General features: G+C 34.9%; 1 protein-coding gene across 1 annotated transcript in view; it reads right to left on the bottom strand.

Moving 5' to 3' along the window:
* The window catches only part of LOC149139988 (MADS-box transcription factor 23-like), a 129,367-nt gene that overhangs the window by 96,261 nt on the left and 14,204 nt on the right, over positions 1–18,902 (bottom strand). The window lies entirely within an intron of this gene.

Raw genomic sequence — 18,902 nt, 5'->3', positions numbered from 1 at the left:
TTGCTCCATCTGTAATATCCATGTGGCGGAATCCTTGCCATCAAACTTCCTCATATCGATTTTTGGAACATGGTGAGTCTTCGATCCAACATTAGAGTCTATGGAATCATGATTAACATTTCTTTTGTTCTCATCATGAGTTTCCTTTACTACCTTTTCACCATTAGTGACCCTTTCTTGTAGCAACTTCTTCAATTCATCCATCTTATCATCCATGCCATCAATTTTAGCGTCCATGCCATTCACCTTAGCTTCCATGCCATCCATCTTAGCTTCCATGCCCTTTATCTTAGATTCCAAGCCATTTACCTTAGATTCCACGCCATTTATCTTAGATTCCACGCCATTTATCTTAGATTCCACACCACTTATCTTAGCTTCTGTTAGTTTTTGTGAGCGTGACATTTGTTGCACTTGTTCTTGTAATTTTGATATATCATGTAGCATTTCTTCCTCTTCTTCATGAGTCATGCTAGAGCTTTCAGGTTCCTTACTAGGTGTTTGCATTTTCTTTCCTCAGGGCATCAGTTACCGATAATAATGCTTTACTATGCCCTTTGAATTCCGTTAAACCAAGCTTACACAAAAATTTTAAAAAAAACTACACACCTTTTTTCACTTTATAGAAGCCTGATATTGAATCTGATGTATCTCTGTAATTTCGGATCATCCAGTTCTGAAGTTGGTATTTGTAGTAGCCTTCTGTGTCCTCTTTCCAATGCCACAAGTCTGAGCCCAATTGGATTCTCCAAGGAAGAGTTATGTGAAATCTCCCACAGTGACTTGCTTTTAGACTGGTTCAGTAGAGCGAACTTGTACGACGTGCCACGAGTCACTGTTTCAACCTTTGAATCTAAAACTCGCCCACAAGAAAATACAGTCCGTCCTCTTTCTGTACCTTTTTACAAAATTTCAATCCGATCCTCAGAGAGAGAGTTATGACGATTTTCCCCAGGTCACCTGTTTTGAATGTAATTCAGGAGTCTGCAAAAAGGCCAAATTCCTCAGATCATATCTCCGAAAATATCACGCTAAAAGCTCTGAAATTCGGACCCAAAGTTCCGCGCCAATTCTTCTCAAATGGGTTTTTTTTGCGACTTCTAAAACGTCACAGAAAAAAAGTTATAGCGAAAATGCCACGATGACCTATTTGGAGCAGCGAAACCCTAGAATCCAAAGCTCTGATACCAAATGTTATGAAACCAGCTCACAAAAAGATAGAAAAGAGAGATCCACGCCTTAGAATTCAGCCTCTTCGAGGGGGCAACCTCCTTTACATTACATAAATGAACAATTCTTGGATGATACAAATGAAAATACCTCCTTTCTATATATAGGAGTCTAAGTGGTCCCAATACAATCAAAGCCTACATAACAATAATATTGTAGGGCACAACAATAACAATAGTGGGCTTCTATGTGGCACAATAGTAACAATATGGGCACTACATGGGTACATCAATATAATAAGTGGGTTATACTAACAACAATAGGGGGGTAATAGGGCACAACAATATAAATAAGGGGTATAACTACAATAGTAATGGGGTAATCACTAGTATTATAGGGACCCAACACAAACAAGTGACCTAGGGAAAATCGTCATAACTTTCTCTCTGAGCATAATATTGAAATTTCGTAAAAATTTACAGAAAGAGGACGGATTGTAATTGTCTGGTTATTTTTTCCAAGTCAAAAGGTTGAAACAACAACATGTGGCACTTCATACAAGTTCACTCTACTGAACTAGTCTATAATCAGGCCATCGTGGGATATTTGGAAAAACTCTTTCTTAGAGAATTCAATCTTGATATGACTTGTGTGGTTGGAAATATGACTCAGAGGGATACCACGTGATTAAATTTCAGGACTTGGAGATCCAAAATTATAGAGATACAACATATTCAATATCGAGCTCCTACAAAGCAAAAATAAGGTGTGTAGTCTTTTCAAAATTTTGCATAAGTTTGGTTTAAAAAATTATTTTGAAGTAATTCAAAGGGCATAGTGAAGCATAATTATCATTAATTGATGCCCCGAAGAAAGAAAATGGAAACACCTAGTAAGCAACCTGAAAGCTCTACCATGGCTCATGAAGAAGAGGAAGAAATGAAACATGATATATCAAAATTACGAGACCAAGTGCAACAAATTTCACTCTCACAAAAAGTAACATAAGCTAAGATGAATGGCGTGGAATCTAATATTGATGTCACGGAAACTAAGATGGATGGTTTAGAAGTAAACTTTGAATATTTGAAGAAAGATATGGAAGGTTTAAAAGGAGGTTTGGCAAATTTTCTTCAAGAAATGCTTCCTAATGGCAAAAAGGTAGTATAGGAAACTTATGATGATAACAAAAGAAACGTTAATCATGATTTCATAGAATCCAATGTTGGATTGAAGACTCACCATGTTCCAAAGAACGATATGAGGAATTTTGATGGAAAGGATCTCGTAACATGGATACTATAGATGGAGCAATATTTTGATCTCCATAATGTCCAAAACACACAAAAGGAATGCATTGAAGCTTTATATTTAGAGCTCAATCAGTTTGTATAGTATCAATGACTTTTCTCCTGTAAACAAATTTTCACTTGGTCAATTTTCATAGAGGAGCTTATATCACATTATGAGGATACAAAAAGCAACACCTTATTTAGCCAATTGATAAATCTCAAACAAAAGGGTTCAATGGTGGAGTACATTGAGGAATTCCAAAAATTGAATATAAGGGTAAAATATATTCTATAGGAGCATATAGTTGATGTGTTCATAGGGAATTTAAAGGATAACATCCAACATGAGGTTCACCTTTGGGAACCTGATTCATTGCAAAAGGCATTCAGGTTGGCAAGAAGGCATTCATTACAGAAGGCATTCGAGGGGGAAACCTCCTTTACATTACATAAATGAACAATTCTTGGATTATTCAAATGACAAAACCTCCTTTCTATATATAGGATTCTAAGGAGTCACAATATAATCCATCCGACCTAACAATAATAATATAAAGCCACAAAAATAATAATAGAGGGATTCTATGGGGCACAGTAATAACAATACGGGGGCAATACGGGCACAACAATATTAATAAGGGGTATAACTACAATAGTAATGGGGTAATCACTAGTATTATAGGGACCCAACATGCCCCTCTCCTTCAAAAAAGTGTTGTCATCAACGCTTGAGTAGTTCTGGATAATTCTGCATAAAATTCTCATCCTCCCATGTGGAATTTTCAGTGGATAAGTTCTTCCACTTGATAAGATACTCTGAAATTGAACGATTTTGTAGTTGTCGAGTTCTTGTTTCTGTGACTGCTTCCGGTTCCAATATAATTTTTCCTTCCTCGTCAAGTTCTGGAAATATTGTTTGAACTGGGAGCTTGTCGCCTATAACCTTCTTTAAACATGAAACATGGAAAACTGGGTGCAATCGAGAAGCTGCAAGAAGCTCCAATTTGTATGCCATAGTACCAATCTTTTGCAACACCTTGTACGGACCATAATACTTTGGTGATAATTTATTATCCTTCTTAGCTTGCTTGAAAGAAATTTTCTTATATGGTTGTAGCCGTAGGAATACCCAATCACCTACATCAAAACTTCTTTCACTGCGATGTTGATATGCCTGTTGTTTCATTCTATTCTGTGCCAACACGAGGTTATCCTTTAAGAGTTGGAGGACTTGTTGTTAATGTTCGATGTGATGTTCCACTGCCTGAACCTTAGAATTTTCTCTTAAATATGATGTGATGGATGGTGGTTGATACCCATAAAGTGCCATAAATGGGGTCATTTTTGTTGTTGTATGGAAGGAAGTGTTATACCACCATTCAGCCAGAGGCAACCATTTGACCCATTGTGTCTATTTATCAGATACAAAGCAACGAAGATATCCTTCCAAACATTTGTTTACTATCTCAGTTTCCCCATCAGATTGAGGATGATAAGATGAGCTATGAGCTAACTGAGTACCAAGACAAGAAAATTTCTAGTGAAAATGGGATCTCTGTCACTTACAATAATCTTTGGGTTTCCATGTAGCTTTTGAATTGTTTCCATAAATGCAGTAGAAACTGTACTGGCTTTAAATGGATGTGATAATGCACAAAAGTGTGCATACTTGGTAAGTCTGTCAACTACCACCATGATGACACTCTTTCCCTCAGACTTGGGTAAACCTGTGATAAAATCCATTGAAACCTCCTCCCAACGTTGGCTTGGAATGGATAAAGGTTGTAATAGACCCGGTGTCTTAATTGTTTCAACTTTATTTTGTTGGAAAACCAAACATTCAACCACAAACTTTTGAATATCTAATTTAAGGCCATCCCAAAAAAATTCCTTCTTAACCCTGTGGTAAGCTTTTAAAAATCCTGAGTGCCCTCCTAAGGGAGAAGTGTGCAATTCCATAAGAATCTTTTGTTTTAGCTGGGAATTCTTACAGAGGTATAAGCGATCTTTGTACCATAACAAATCATTTTGCCAGCTAAATGTACCAGACGTACTGGAATCTTGTTGTAACTTTCGAATAAGTGCCCACACTTCTTCGTCATTCTTCCATTCCTCCCTTGCTTCGTTTATCCAATCTGGTTGGATAATAGAAATGGCGCACAACAATGCTTCCACATCCTCATCCTTTCTTGAGAGTGCATCTGCCACCACATTTTGCTTCCCTTTTTTGTAGATTATTTCAAAGTCATAACCCAACATCTTTGTGACCCACTTTTTTTGTTCTTCAGAGGATAATCTTTGTTGTAAAAAGTATTTAAGGCTATCATGATAGGTTTTTACCTTGAAGTGTCTACCCATTAGGTAGGGTCGCCATTTCTTAAGTGCATGGAGTATTTCCAACATTTCCTTCTCATAAATAGCTTTTCTTAAAAACTTTCCCTTGATTGGACGACTTTCAAAAGCAATGGGTCTTTCATCTTGCATTAGAACAGCACCAATTCCATTTCCTGAAGCATCACATTCCACAATAAAGGTTTTTGTGAAGTCCGGTGTAGCTAAGACCGGTGCTTGGAACATTGCCTCTTTAAGATGTTCAAAGGCCTTTGTTGCTTCCGGAGTCCATGAAAATGCATCTTTATTCAATAATGTTGTTAGAAGTGTTACTATTCTCCCATAATTCCTAACAAACTTGCGATAATACCCTGTCAACCCGAGAAATCCTCGCAGATGATCTATGGATGTGGGGATTTTCCATTCCTTAATGGCTTTAATTTTGCTAGGGTCTACCTTAACTCCTTCATGAGATACAATATGACCCAAATATTCCACCTCCTGGACTCCAAAGAAACATTTGGATCTTTTTGCATATAATTGTTTCTCCTTCAATAGTTGTAGCACCTTGTCAACATGTTCAACATGATCCTTCCAAGACTTGTTGTAGATTAGTATATCATCAAAAAATACTAACACAAATTTTCTAAGGAATGGTTTGAAAATTGAATTCATCAAACCTTGAAATGTTGAAGGTGCATTGGTAACGCCAAAAGGCATGACCAAAAATTCATAATGACCCTCATGAGTTCTAAATGTTGTTTTTGGAATGTCTTCAGTCTTCATTCTGATTTGATGATATCCTGAACGAAGATCCAACTTGGTGAAGTAAATTGATCCATGCAATTCATCCAGTAATTCATCAATGACAGGAATGGGGAACTTGTCTTTAATAGTGAGCTTGCTGAGCTCCCTATAATCTGGACACATGCGCCATGATCCATCCTTCTTGTGCACCAATACTACTAGAGCAGAGAAAGAACTTTGACTCGGTTGAATTATACCAGCCTCTAGCATTTCTGCAACCATACTTTCAATTTCACTCTTTTGGACATAGGGATATCTGTACGGCCTGATGTTTGGAGGAACACTTCCTGGAATCAGATGAATAGCATGATCATGATCACGCATAGGTGGGAGACCTTTGGGAGTCTCAAATACCTTGGAATGATTGTCCAAGACTTTTTGGAGATCTGGAGAAATAGATGATTCCGATGTGGAAACATGTAGCGAGCATAATTGTGCAATTACACCTCTTTGCTCCTTTTTTAGAAGCTTTGTCATACTATTAGAGCTGATTATCTTTCCTGGTTTCTCTGCAATACCCCTTAATTCAACTTCCTTTCCTTCCGTAGAAAATTTGATGAAAGGTTCTTGAAAATTAAAAGCTATTGTACCCAAGGATTGTAGCCATTGGACTCCTAGTACAACATCAACACCTCCCATTGGAATGGAAAGCATTGGGCTAGTCAATACATATTCTCCCATGGATAGCTTGATATTATGGCACTTTCCAAAGCAATTTATTGTTCCTCCATTTGCAATCATCACTTGACATTGTGGTGCTGGATTAGGAAGCAATTCAATTCTTTTGCTACCTTACAATGAATAAAATTGTGTGTGCTTCCTGAATCAATCAACACTATTACCTTTTTCTTCTTGATTTGTCCTTCTATCTTGATGGTTTGAGGAGTGGTAATTCCCGCCAATGCATTACAAGATATGGTCGGATTTATTTGTTCTTCATCTAGGCTTTGTTCCTGGAGTATATCCTCTTCTTTTGACTTGTCTTGCTCCTTTTCTTCTTCCTCTTCACAATCTATGTATAATAATTTCTTCTCAGCACACTTATGACCTTTAGTGTATTTGCTATCACAACTATAACAAAGCCCTTTTGCTCTTTTTTCTTCCAATTGTTATGGTGTCAACCTTATAGGTTGTGGAAGACTAGGGGCAACAACACTTCCATCTTTATAGTTGTGAGTGGTATGCTTCCTGGTTGCCATAATTTTTCTTTCCATTTTTCTTGCTAACCTGAATGCCTTCTCTAATGAATCAGGTTCCCAAAGGCAAACATCATGTTGGATATTATCCTTTAAAGAACCTATGAACACATCAATCCTATGCTCCTCTGGAATATATTTTACCCTTATGTTCAATTTTTGGAACTCCTCAATGTGCTCCATTATTGAACCCTTTTGTTTGAGACTTATCAATCGGCTAAAAAAAGTGTTGCTTTTTGTATCCTCATAATGTGCTATCAATTCTTCCGTAAAAATTTCCCAAGTGATAAATGGTTTACGAGAGCAAAGCCATTGATACCATACAAACTGATTTGGTTCCAAATATAAAGTTGCCATACGTACCTTTTGTGTGTTTTGCACATTATTGAGATCGAATAATTGCTCCATCTGTAATATCCATGTGGCAAGATCCTTGCCATCAAACTTCCTCATATCGATTTTTGGAATATGGTGAGTCTTCGATCCAACATTAGCGTCTATGGAATCATGATTAACATTTATTTTGTTCTCATCATGAGTTTCCTTTAGTACCCTTTCACCCTTAGGGACCATTTCTTGTAGCAACTTATTCATATTTATCTTCAATTTGTCCATGTCTGTCTTCAAATCTATCTTCGAATCATCCATCTTAGCTTCCACGTCAATCATCTTAGCTTCTACGCCTTTCTTTAAACAATACATCTTAGCTTCTACACCTTTCTTTAAACCATCCATCTTAGCTTCTACATCTTTCTTTAAACCATCCATCTTAGATTCTATTCCTTTTTGTGCAAGGGACAGTTGTTGCACTTGGTCTTGTAATTTTGATATATCATGTTGCATTTCTTCCTCTTCTTCATGAGTCATGCTAGAGCTTTCAGGTTCCTTACTAGGTGTTTGCATTTTCTTTCCTCGAGGCATCAGTTACCGATAATAATTCTCTACTATGCCCTTTGAATTCCTTCAAAATAAATTTTCAAACCAAGCTTAAGCAAAAATTTAAGAAAATCTACACACCTTTTTTCACTTTGTGAGAGCTCGATATTGCCTCTGATGTATCTTTGTACTTTCCAATAATCTAGTTCTGAATTTGTGAGTTGTAGTAGCTCTCTGCGTCCTCTTTCCAATGCCACAAGTCTGACCCAAATTGGATTCTCCCAGGAAGAGTTATGTGAAATCTCCCATAGTGACTTGCTTATAGACTAGTTCAGTAGAGCGAATTTGTACGACGTGCCACGAGTCACTGTTTCGACCTTTGGATCTGAAACATGCATACAGGAAACTACAGTCTGTCCTCTTTCTTTACCTTCTTACGAAATTTCAATCTGATCCCGAGAGAGAAAGTTATGACAATTTTCCCCAGGTCACCTGTTTTGAATGTAATTCAAGAGTCCGCAAAAAGACCAACTTCCTCAGATCATATCTCCGCAAATATCGCGCGAAAAGCTCTGAAATTTGGACCCAAAGTTTAGCACGATTTCTTCTCAAATGGGTTTTTTTTGCGACTTCTTAAACGTTACAAAAAAAAAAAGTTATAGCGAAAATTCCACGATGACCTGTTTGGAGCAGCGAAACCCTAGAATCTAAAGCTCTGATACCAAATGTTATGAAACCAACTCAAGAAAAGATAGATCAACGCCTTAGAATTCAGCCTCTTCGAGGGGGCAACCTCCTTTGCATTACATAAATGAACAATTCTTGGATGATTCAAATGACAAAACCTCCTTTCTATATATAGGATTCTAAGGAGTCACAATATAATCCAGCCGACCTAACAATAATAATATAAAGCCACAAAAATAACAATAGAGGGATTCTATGGGGCACAGTAATAACAATATGGGGGCAATAGGGGCACAACAATATTAATAAGGGGTATAACTACAATAGTAATGGGGTAATCACTAGTATTATAGGGACCCAACATCCCCTAACCTTCCACAACCTACAAGGTTGACACCACAACAATTGGAAGAAAAAAGAGCAAAAGGGATTTGTTACAGTTGTGATAGAAAATACACTAAGGTCATAAGTTATTAAGAAGAAATTATTTTACATAGATTGTGAAGAGGAAGAAGAAAAAGAACAAGAAACGTCAAAAGAAGAGGATATACACCAAGAACCAACCCTAGAGAAAGAAGAAATGAATCCAACCATATCTTGTAATGCATTGGAAGGAATTACCATCCTCAAACTCTCAAGATAGAAGGACATATCAAGAAGAAAAAGGTAATAGTGTTGATTGATTCGGGTAGTGCCCATAATTTTATTCATTGTAAGATACCTAAGGAATTGAATTTCTTCCTATATCCAACACCAAAGTGTCAAGTGATGGTTGCAAATGGAGGAACCATAAATTTCTCTAGAAAGTGTCATAGTATCAAGCTAACCATGGGAGAATATGTAATGAATAGTTTAGTTCTTTCCATTCCAATGGGTGGTGTTGATGTTGTACTGGGATTCCAATGGCTACAATCTTTGGGTATGATAGCTTTTAATTTTCAAGAACTTTTCTTGAAATTGTTTTGGGAAGGAAAGGAAGTTGAATTAAGGGGTATCGTAGGGAAACCAAGAAAGATAAACAACTCTAATAGCATGACAAAGCTTCTAAATAAAGAACAATGGGGCGTAATTGCATAATTATGTTCACTAGAGGTTCCAACATTGAAATCATCTATTTCTCCAGATCTCCAAAAAGTTTTTGACAATCATTCCAAGGTATTTGAGACTCCCAAAGGACTCCCACCTATTTGTGATCATGATCATGTTATTGATTTGATTACAGGAAGTGTTCCCCCAAACATCAAGCTTTACAGATATCCATATGCCCAAAAACGTGAAATTGAACATATGGTTGAAGAAATTCTAGAGGTTGGTATAATTAAACCTAGTCAAAGTTCTTTCTCTGCTCCATTGCTATTGGTACACAAGAAGGATGGCTCATGGCACATGTGTTCAGATTATAGGGAGCTCAACAAGATTACTATTAAAGATAAATTTCCCATTCTTGTCATTGATGAATTATTGGATGAATTACATGGATAAATTTACTTCCCAAAGTTGGATCTTCATTCAAGATATCATCAAATCAAAATGAGGACTAAAGACATTCCAAAAACAACATTTAGAACTCATGAGGGTCATTATGAATTTTTGGTCATGCCTTTTGGCCAAGGAAAGAGTGTCATCATGGTGGTAGTTAATAGACTTACCAAGTATGCACACTTTTGTGCATTATCTCATCCATTTAAAGCCAGTACAGTTGCTACTACATTTATGGAAACAATTCAAAAGCTACATGGAAACCCAAAGATTATTGTAAGCGACAGAGATCCCATTTTCACTAGAAATTTTTGGACAAAATTATTTTCTTGTTTGGGTACTCAGTTAGCTCATAGCTCATCTTATCATCCTCAATCTGATGGGAAAACTGAGATAGTGAACAAATGTTTGGAAGGATATCTTCGTTGCTTTGTATCTAATAAACAGACACAATGGGTCAAGTGGTTGCCTCTGGCTGAATGGTGGTATAACACTTCCTTCCATACTGCAACAAAAATGACCCCATTTATGGCACTTTATGGATATCATCCACCATCCATCACATCATCTTTAAAAGAAAATTCTAAGGTTCAAGCAGTGGAAGATCACATCGAGCATCAACAACAAGTTCTCAAAATATTAAAGGATAACCTTACTTTGGTGTAGAATAGAATGAAACAATAAGTAGATCAACATCGCAGTGAAAGAATTTTTGATGTAGGTGACTGGGTATTTCTACGACTAAAACCATACAAAAAAATGTCCCTCAAGCAAGCTAACAAGGATAATAAATTATCGCCAAAGTATTATGGTCCATACAAGGTGTTACAAAAGGTTGGTACTATGGCATACAAATTGGAGCTTCATGTATCTTCCTGAGTGCACTCAGTTTTCCATGTTTCATGCTTAAAGAAGGTTATAGGTGAGAAGATCCTAGTTCAAACAATATTTCCAGAACTTTACAAGGAAGGAAAAATCATATTGGAACCTAAAGCAGTCATAGAAACAATAAATAGACAGCTACGCAATCTATCAATTTCAGAGTATCTCATCAAGTGGAAGAACTTACCCACTGAATATTCCATATAGGAGGATGAGAATTTTATACAGAAGCATCCAGAACTACTTAAGCATTGAGGACAACACTTTTTAAAAGGAGAGGGGCATGTTAAGTCCCTATACTACTAGTGTAACCCCTTATTGTTATTAGTGCAACCCCCTTATTGTATTATTGTGCCCATATAGTCCCCATGTTGTTATTATTGTGCCTAATAGAAGCCCAATATTGTTATTGTTATGCCCCTACAATATTATTATTATGTAGGCTCTGATTGTATTGGGACCCCTTAGACTCCTATATATACAAAGGAGGTCTTGTCATTTGTATCATCCAAGAATTGTTCATTTATGTAATGTAAAGGAGGTTTCCCCCTTGAAGAGGTTGATTTTGAAGTCGTTGATCTATCTTTTATTCTATTTTGTGATTTGGTTTCATAATAGGATGTACATGTGGAGATAGAGGAAACTCCAATTTGTAAGCCATACTTCCAACCCTCTACAACACCTTATAGGGGCCATAACACCTAGGTGTTAATTTATTGTCCTTATTTTGTTGCCTTAGGGATATCTATTTATATGGTTGTTGTCTCACAAATACCTAATCCCCCACTTTAAATTTCCTTTCATGGAAATGTTAATATACTTGACGTTTCATTGTATTTTGTGTTATAACCATGTTTTCCTTCAATAGTTTGAGAACCTCTTGTTGATAGTGTATGTGATCCTATACTTCCTAGTTCTTTACAGTCCCTTTAATGGATGGAGGATGATATCGATAAAGTTCCATAAATGGTGACATTTTTGCTAAAGTATGGAAGGATGTGTTATATCACCATTCTTCCAAGGGAAACCACTTGAACCTTTGTGTCGGTTTAATATTAGATGCAAAGACATGTAGATATCCTTCTACACATTTATTCACAGTCTTAGTTTTACCATCAGATTGACAATGACAACATGATATATGAGCTAATTGAATACCAAAACAAGAAAATAATTTGGTCTAAATATTTCCAATGAAAATTGGATATTTTTCCCTTACAATATTCTTTGGTATTCCATGTATATTTTGGACTATTTCCATGGATTCTTTTGCGAGTATATGTGCTTCAAAAGGATGAGAAAGAGAGAAAAAAATGGGCATACTTTTTCGTTTGATCTACCACTATCATAATGAAACTTTTTCCTTAAGATTTGGGTAAACTTTAAATAAAATCCATTGAAACTTATTCCCAATGTTAGCTTAGTATGGCTAATGGTTGTAGAAACCTTGGGGTCTTAATTTTATGTCCCTTATTTTGTTGTCATACCACACATTCAACCACAAAATTTATCGCATCTACTTTAAGACTTTCCCAAAAAAAATAATTCTTGATCCTATGGTATGTCTTCAAAAAACATGAATGTTCTCTTACAGGAGAAGTATGTAATTACAAAAGGAGATTTTGTTTGAGTTGATAATTATTACAATGAAGGATTTTGTGAAGTTAGTTGTCACTAGGATGGGAGTTGTACACATAGGCTCTTGGAGTTTTTCAAAAGCTTTAGTTGCTTCTTTAGTCCAAGAAAATGTTTCCTTCTTCAATAATTTTGTGAGAGGTGTTGTTGCTTGACCATAATTATTGACAAACTTATGGTAATACCTTGTCAATCCTAAGAATTCTCTAAGCTTCTTCATGGTATTGGGGACTAGACATTCCACCATAGCTTTAATTCTTTTAGGATCCACTTTGACGCCTGCATAGGATATAATATGACCCCAAATATTCCACTTCTTGAACCCCAAAGGCACACATGGAAGGCTTCACATATAGTTTTTCTCTTCCAATAGTGTTAAGACCTTGTCAACATGTTGTACATGTTCTTCCTAAGATTTTTTATAGATTAGTTTGTCTTCAAAAAATCCTAAAACAAATTTTCTAAGGAAGGGTTTGAAAATAGAATCCATCAAGATTTGAAATGTTGAAGGTGCATTTGTAAGTCCAAATGGCGTAACCAAAAATTCATAATGACCTTCATGTGTTCTAAAGTTTGTTTTGGGAATGTCTTCTTTCCTCATTTTGATTTGATAATATCCATAGTATATATCCATATCAGTAAAGAAAAATTCTCTATACAATTCATCAATGATAGGAATAGGAAACTTGTCTTTGATTGTCATTTTATTGACTTCTCTATAATATAAACACACAACATGAACCATCCTTTCTTATAACTATCACCAATGATGAAGAGAAATAACTTTGGCTATGTTGAATGCTACTAGCCTCTAATATATCTTGAACCATATGCTGAAGCTCACTCTTATGTGCATATGAATACTTGTAAATCCTAATTTTAGGTGGTATATTTCCAGGTTGAAAATGAATAGTATGTTCATGATCTAGATCAAGTGGACTACCCTTAAGGATCTCTACAAATAGCTTGGAATGTTTGTTGATAACATTTTTGAGAACCAATGGAGTAGAGGAAATAGATTTTTGAACATATAATAAACACAATTGTGCAATTACAACCCAATGTGCCTTTTTTAACAATTTTGGCATGCCATTAGAGCTTATCACTTTATATGGTTTCCATTAGATACCTATAAGCTCAATTTCCTTTCCTTCTAAGGGAAATATTATGAAAATATCTTGAAAATTAAGGATTGCAATCATGGGACTATCCAATCAGTACCCCCCCCCATATTCAACGTAATACTATGGAATTTCCTTGAAACATTTATGGTACCTCCATCTATAATCATTACTTAAAATTATGGTGCTAAATATACAAAATAGTTAAGATTTTTTGCCAATTTGTAATTGATGAATTTATTGGTACTACTTGAATCAATCAACACGATCACCTTTTTCTTTTTGATATATCCTTCTATCTTAAGGATTTGTGGAGTACTAATGTTGGCCAATGCATGACAATATATTTTTGGAGTAGTCTCTTCTAGTTCTAGATATTATGATAGTTTCAATTATTTATCTTCTTCATCTTTGCAATATATATAGAATAACTTAATTTCACTACATTTATGCCCCTTACTATACTTGCTCTCATAGTCGAAACATACCCCTTTGCTCTTCATTCATCCATTTGTTGAGATGTCAACCTTGTTGACTTAGGAGAGGGAGCATGATTTTTTCTATAGTTATTATTGGCCAATTTTCTAGTGGCCTTATTTTAACTTTCAAATTTCCTTGATAAACTGAAAGCATGCTCTAGAGTTATAGTTTCAAAGAGATGAACCTCATGTTGGATGATGTCCTTTAAAGTTCCAATAAATAGGTATACCAAATTATCCTTTGAAACATTCTTTACCTTGAGACTCAACTTTTGGAATTGTTGAATGTGCCCTGCAACTAGACCTTTTTCTCAAAGATTTTTCAATTAACTAAAGAATTATTTCTCTTAATACCCTAATAATGTGGTATCAATTACTTTGTAAAATTTGAATAAGATACAATAAAATATTTTTTCATTTTTCAAAGTTATTTATACCATACATGTTTATCTTGTTCTAAAAACATGGCTATAATATTTACCTTTTGTAACACTGCCACTTGGTGTAGATCAAAGTGTTGCTTCATATGAAATATCCATGTTATAGAATAATTACCATCAAACTTTCCCATATCAATCTTCAAAATGTAGCAGTTCCTTGGTGCTAACTTGAAGTCATGATGATGTGGATCTTGGAGTGAAAATCATGATTATGATTCTCTGATTCAATATTTCTGCTCTCCAATTATAATAAAATACTCCCCATATGTGATTGAGTCTCAACACCCTACTTCTCCTTATGTTCATGATTTCCTTTTATGTCCATATACCTTTTAAGGAGATTTTGTAATAGTATATTTTTTAATTCTTCCTTGTTTTTGGTCATGGATTTTTATGTTTCTTTCTTATTTTCAGTAATGGATTTTTGTATTTCTTCTCTGAATTATTTTTTTATTTCTTCCTTCGTTTCTTCCATCATTTGTTCCTCGTTCTAACTGATGCTTGTATTTTTGACAATTGATCTTCCAACTTGGTTACTCTATAATGGATATCTTATATTTCTTCATGAGTAATGGATAAGCCTTTAGTAGGTTTAATTGGTGTAATTCCTTTCTTTGGAGACATAAATGTAGTACTCCTATTATCACAACTTTCAGTCACCAAAAAAATTGGATCTTCTAATCAAAATTTATGTCATTGTAAGTTGTGTATCTTTAAAAACTTAATTTGGAGAATATTTGAATGGAAGACCTTTTCTTGATATATATCTAACATTTGAGCCTTTTCAGTTTAAAATATTGGCTTGTAATACTCTAGTATTTCTTCTTTACAATTTAGTAGGTCTAACTATAATTTGATGTGCCAATCAAAAGTTATGGTAACTTTCCCAAAACTCAATAATTATTTTGCCTCTTCTAAAGAGCATAATTGTATATCATGTCAAGTGTCTGATTCTGCAAATATAATTGTGATTTTTTTACTTTACATAATCCATTATGTCTTCGCATATCTCAGAAATTTTCATATTTTGAGGTATCATAGAAATGTATTTATAACAAAAAAGCGAAGATGACTTGTGTGACACTAATTTTAGAATTTTCACGAACCCTAACTTCTATAGGCTATATATGGAAGTATAACAAACCATAATATGAAAATTTTAATTTATGTATCTTATGATATCTTCTCAATCTTCTCCAAATTTCACTTTTTGAAATAATGTGGAAAAAAATTATAGTGAAAATGTTGAGATGACTCATCTGAAACAGATTTCAAAACAAATCACAAAACTTAATTTACACATCATATATCAATCAAATCATAGCGAATATAAAAATAAAAATTTTACCATATGTTTTCCAAAATCACTTCTCGATACACTCAAAATTTCACCATCTGAAATGTTCTAGAAAAAAAAGTTACAGTGAAAATACCATGATGACCTATTTGAAGCAACAAAACCCTTGGTTTGTATGTTTTTTAACCAAATTTTATGAAGCTTACATTTTAGAAATGATAAGAAACCAATAATTACAATCCACTTCAAGGGGTAACCTCATTTTCTAATGGATACAATGTATAAGACAATATTTGGTAATCCTAAGAGTATGTCTCATTAATGTATATAAGGAGACAAAGCATACAATTATAATAAAATGGGACCATGAAAGGTTTTATGCTACATGACAATATAACAATATAAATGTAATCAATTAATATATAGGGATTAATAATGGGTTTTAAGGTTAACGTGGGGCTTATATAGGGCTTAAAACATTTTATATCATTCTTAGTGAAGGATGAGTTATAGTCGATGCAGTAGCACTACATACTTAGATTGTAGCAGTAACAACAACAACAACCAATTTTATGACCTTCTTAGTAAAGGTTGATTTGCAACCACAAAAAATAGCAGCATTAGATAGCTCAATCGCAGTGGTATCCCAATTGTATGACCTTCTTAGTAAAGGTTGAGTTGTAGTAGTAACAAGAGGAAACAACATTAACATAGGCATCTAGGAAGTAGTGCTTGGCAAAAATGGAGTAGAAGCACATTTTTTCACATTGATTCTAGCAATGGAATTATATAATGGTTGAAGGAATTAACAATGGATGTATGTATTGAATTTGAGCAACAATTTGTGGAGGACAATGAGTTCTTGGATATTTTGTCAAGGATGACAACGATTTTACGTGAGGTAGGATGTAAGGCCCTAGTATTTAATGGTTTAAAGGACCTTTACAGCATGATCGCGTTGGCACTCATTGGAAAGCATGGATGGATGCAATAGTAGGCTAGTTAGTGGATGAGTTGGATTAGGCACCTTTACATGATAGAAAGGGATTCCTCAAACTTATCACATACCCTCGCACAATGGTAGGGAATTTCACAAACAATTAGGTAGCCTTGCATACTGGTTTGACATGCCAAGGGAAGCTTGATGAAGAGATTTGCTAATGTAGGAAAAAATGGAATTGACTATAAGCAAGCGCACTTAGATTGACAAACACAATTGGGTAGCTATATAGACTTTGGTGCCTTAGGTAGCATGCAGAACCAAGGGGATGGGAATTACATTACCTGGGATTATAACTATTTGATGCATGATCATTGGACTCATGGGCACATTGACATAAGTCATTGAATATTAAGGCATCATTGGGCATAAGAAATTGATGAGCACACGCCACCCTTCAAAACATATAACCAAAGTGAATAGACAAATGATATGTTGGGTCCACTTTTGCATGGAGTGTGTTATAAGCAACTTTATCTTGAGGAAATAGCTAAGGCAATATCTCTTATATAAGGAGGATGCCTCAAAATGCTAAATAAGATAGTCAAGTTTAGTCATTCACAAAAGAGTGGACAAGGAGCTCTATGATTGTGCTAAGTTTAAGGTTAGCATAGTGGAGGACTTGATACTATTGGACTGAACTAAGGAAGAGTTGGTAGCTATATGAAGCAAGCCTATGGATTTTTCAAAAGATTAGATTATGCAATTTTGTTGAGCAGTAGGTAGTAGGAAACGTTGCAATATTTAATAAAGTTGCAAGCAAGAAGCAAGACTCCATTGTTGTATCTTGAAACATTATTCATGGAAATAAAGCTAAGGAATTTTCCTATACACTTGTGTTGTGAAAACTTTATGTTGTTGAATGTTATTGTTCCTTGCAATGCATGTTGGTTAAGTAGACTAATTAGCTAAGTGTAAAAGAATCCTCATTATATATAGAGTTGCAAACTCAAAGAAACACTCCATTGTTGTATGTTGTGACATTATTCATACAAATAAAGTTAATAATTTGCCTGTACATTTGTGTTATGGACTCTTTATGCTGTTGAATGTTATTGTTCCTTGTAATGCATGTTGGTTAAGTAAAATTATTGACTAAGTATAAAACTATTGTTGGGATAGTTTAAGGTCATAGTTGAATGTGTTTCTAGTGTTGTTTGAGCTTGCTTGTGTTGAAGTTGGTTGTAATTTAACACACTATAGCTAAAAGTAGAGTTATGGGAAACACTTAAGTGAAGAGATGTAGCTTGGTTGTAGTAGTCATAGGTTGGCCAAGGTCATAGTTCAATGTGTGCCTAGTGTTGGTTGAACTTGCTTGTGTTGAAATTGATTGCAATCTAACACACTATGGATTAAGGTGTAGTTATGGGTACAACTTAAGTGAGAGGCATAGCTTGGTTATAGTACATGTAGGTTGGCCAAGCCAATGTGGCTAAGGAAAGGCAATGTTGTAAGACCTTAGGTACTAAAAGTAAAGAAAATTTTGGGTAGGAGTGTAATTCCATGATAGATTGGCTATTGGAGCTCGATCTTAACAATTTTGAGCATCAATAGAGCACCAATAGAACTTAGGGATTTGGATATTTTCTTTTAGCTAGAAAGAAAAACAATGATACTTATTTTGGTACTAGGTTTGTTTGAGGCTAATTTTGTAGGTGAATCTCTTGGAATTCTCTCATCATCTCCTATATCATCCAAGTCAATATTTTTTCCTAAATCACAATTATATGTTCAAGAGAAAAGGTATTTTCCGATTCAACATCACATATAACTCTTAGGGACATTTTATATCAAATCTAGGTTGAGCTAATGATCATTCTATGATTCATCTACCTTTATTCAATTCATAGAAAATACTTTAGGGAGGAATAGAATTGGGCAAAACATAAGTTGCTTATTGTTTGCCACAAGAGGCACTACCCCTCAATTCCCCTCAAAAGTGGAAAGAAGTCAAACGAATCTATAACAACAATGGAGATAGTAGAGAACGTTATAATACACTAATAAGCGTGTAACACTACCTGGTAAGTATATCTCCTCCTCTGTACTTGAGTAACCTCCCAATATGGTAAGCTCCAATATAACAATATTCCCATATATGTTCAATAATATGACTCCATCTTTACTTATAAATACCAAATACTAATAACTTAATAAACCTTCTTTAATGAAGTCATATTACATATATTAAATACTTTTTATCTAATAAA

Source organism: Pinus tabuliformis, chromosome X (genome assembly GCF_031772625.1).
Source record: "Pinus tabuliformis cultivar Carrire ecotype Pingquan chromosome X, CPIR1, whole genome shotgun sequence".
Taxonomy (NCBI): domain Eukaryota; kingdom Viridiplantae; phylum Streptophyta; class Pinopsida; order Pinales; family Pinaceae; genus Pinus; species Pinus tabuliformis.
This window is presented reverse-complemented; position numbering and strand designations above follow the sequence as displayed.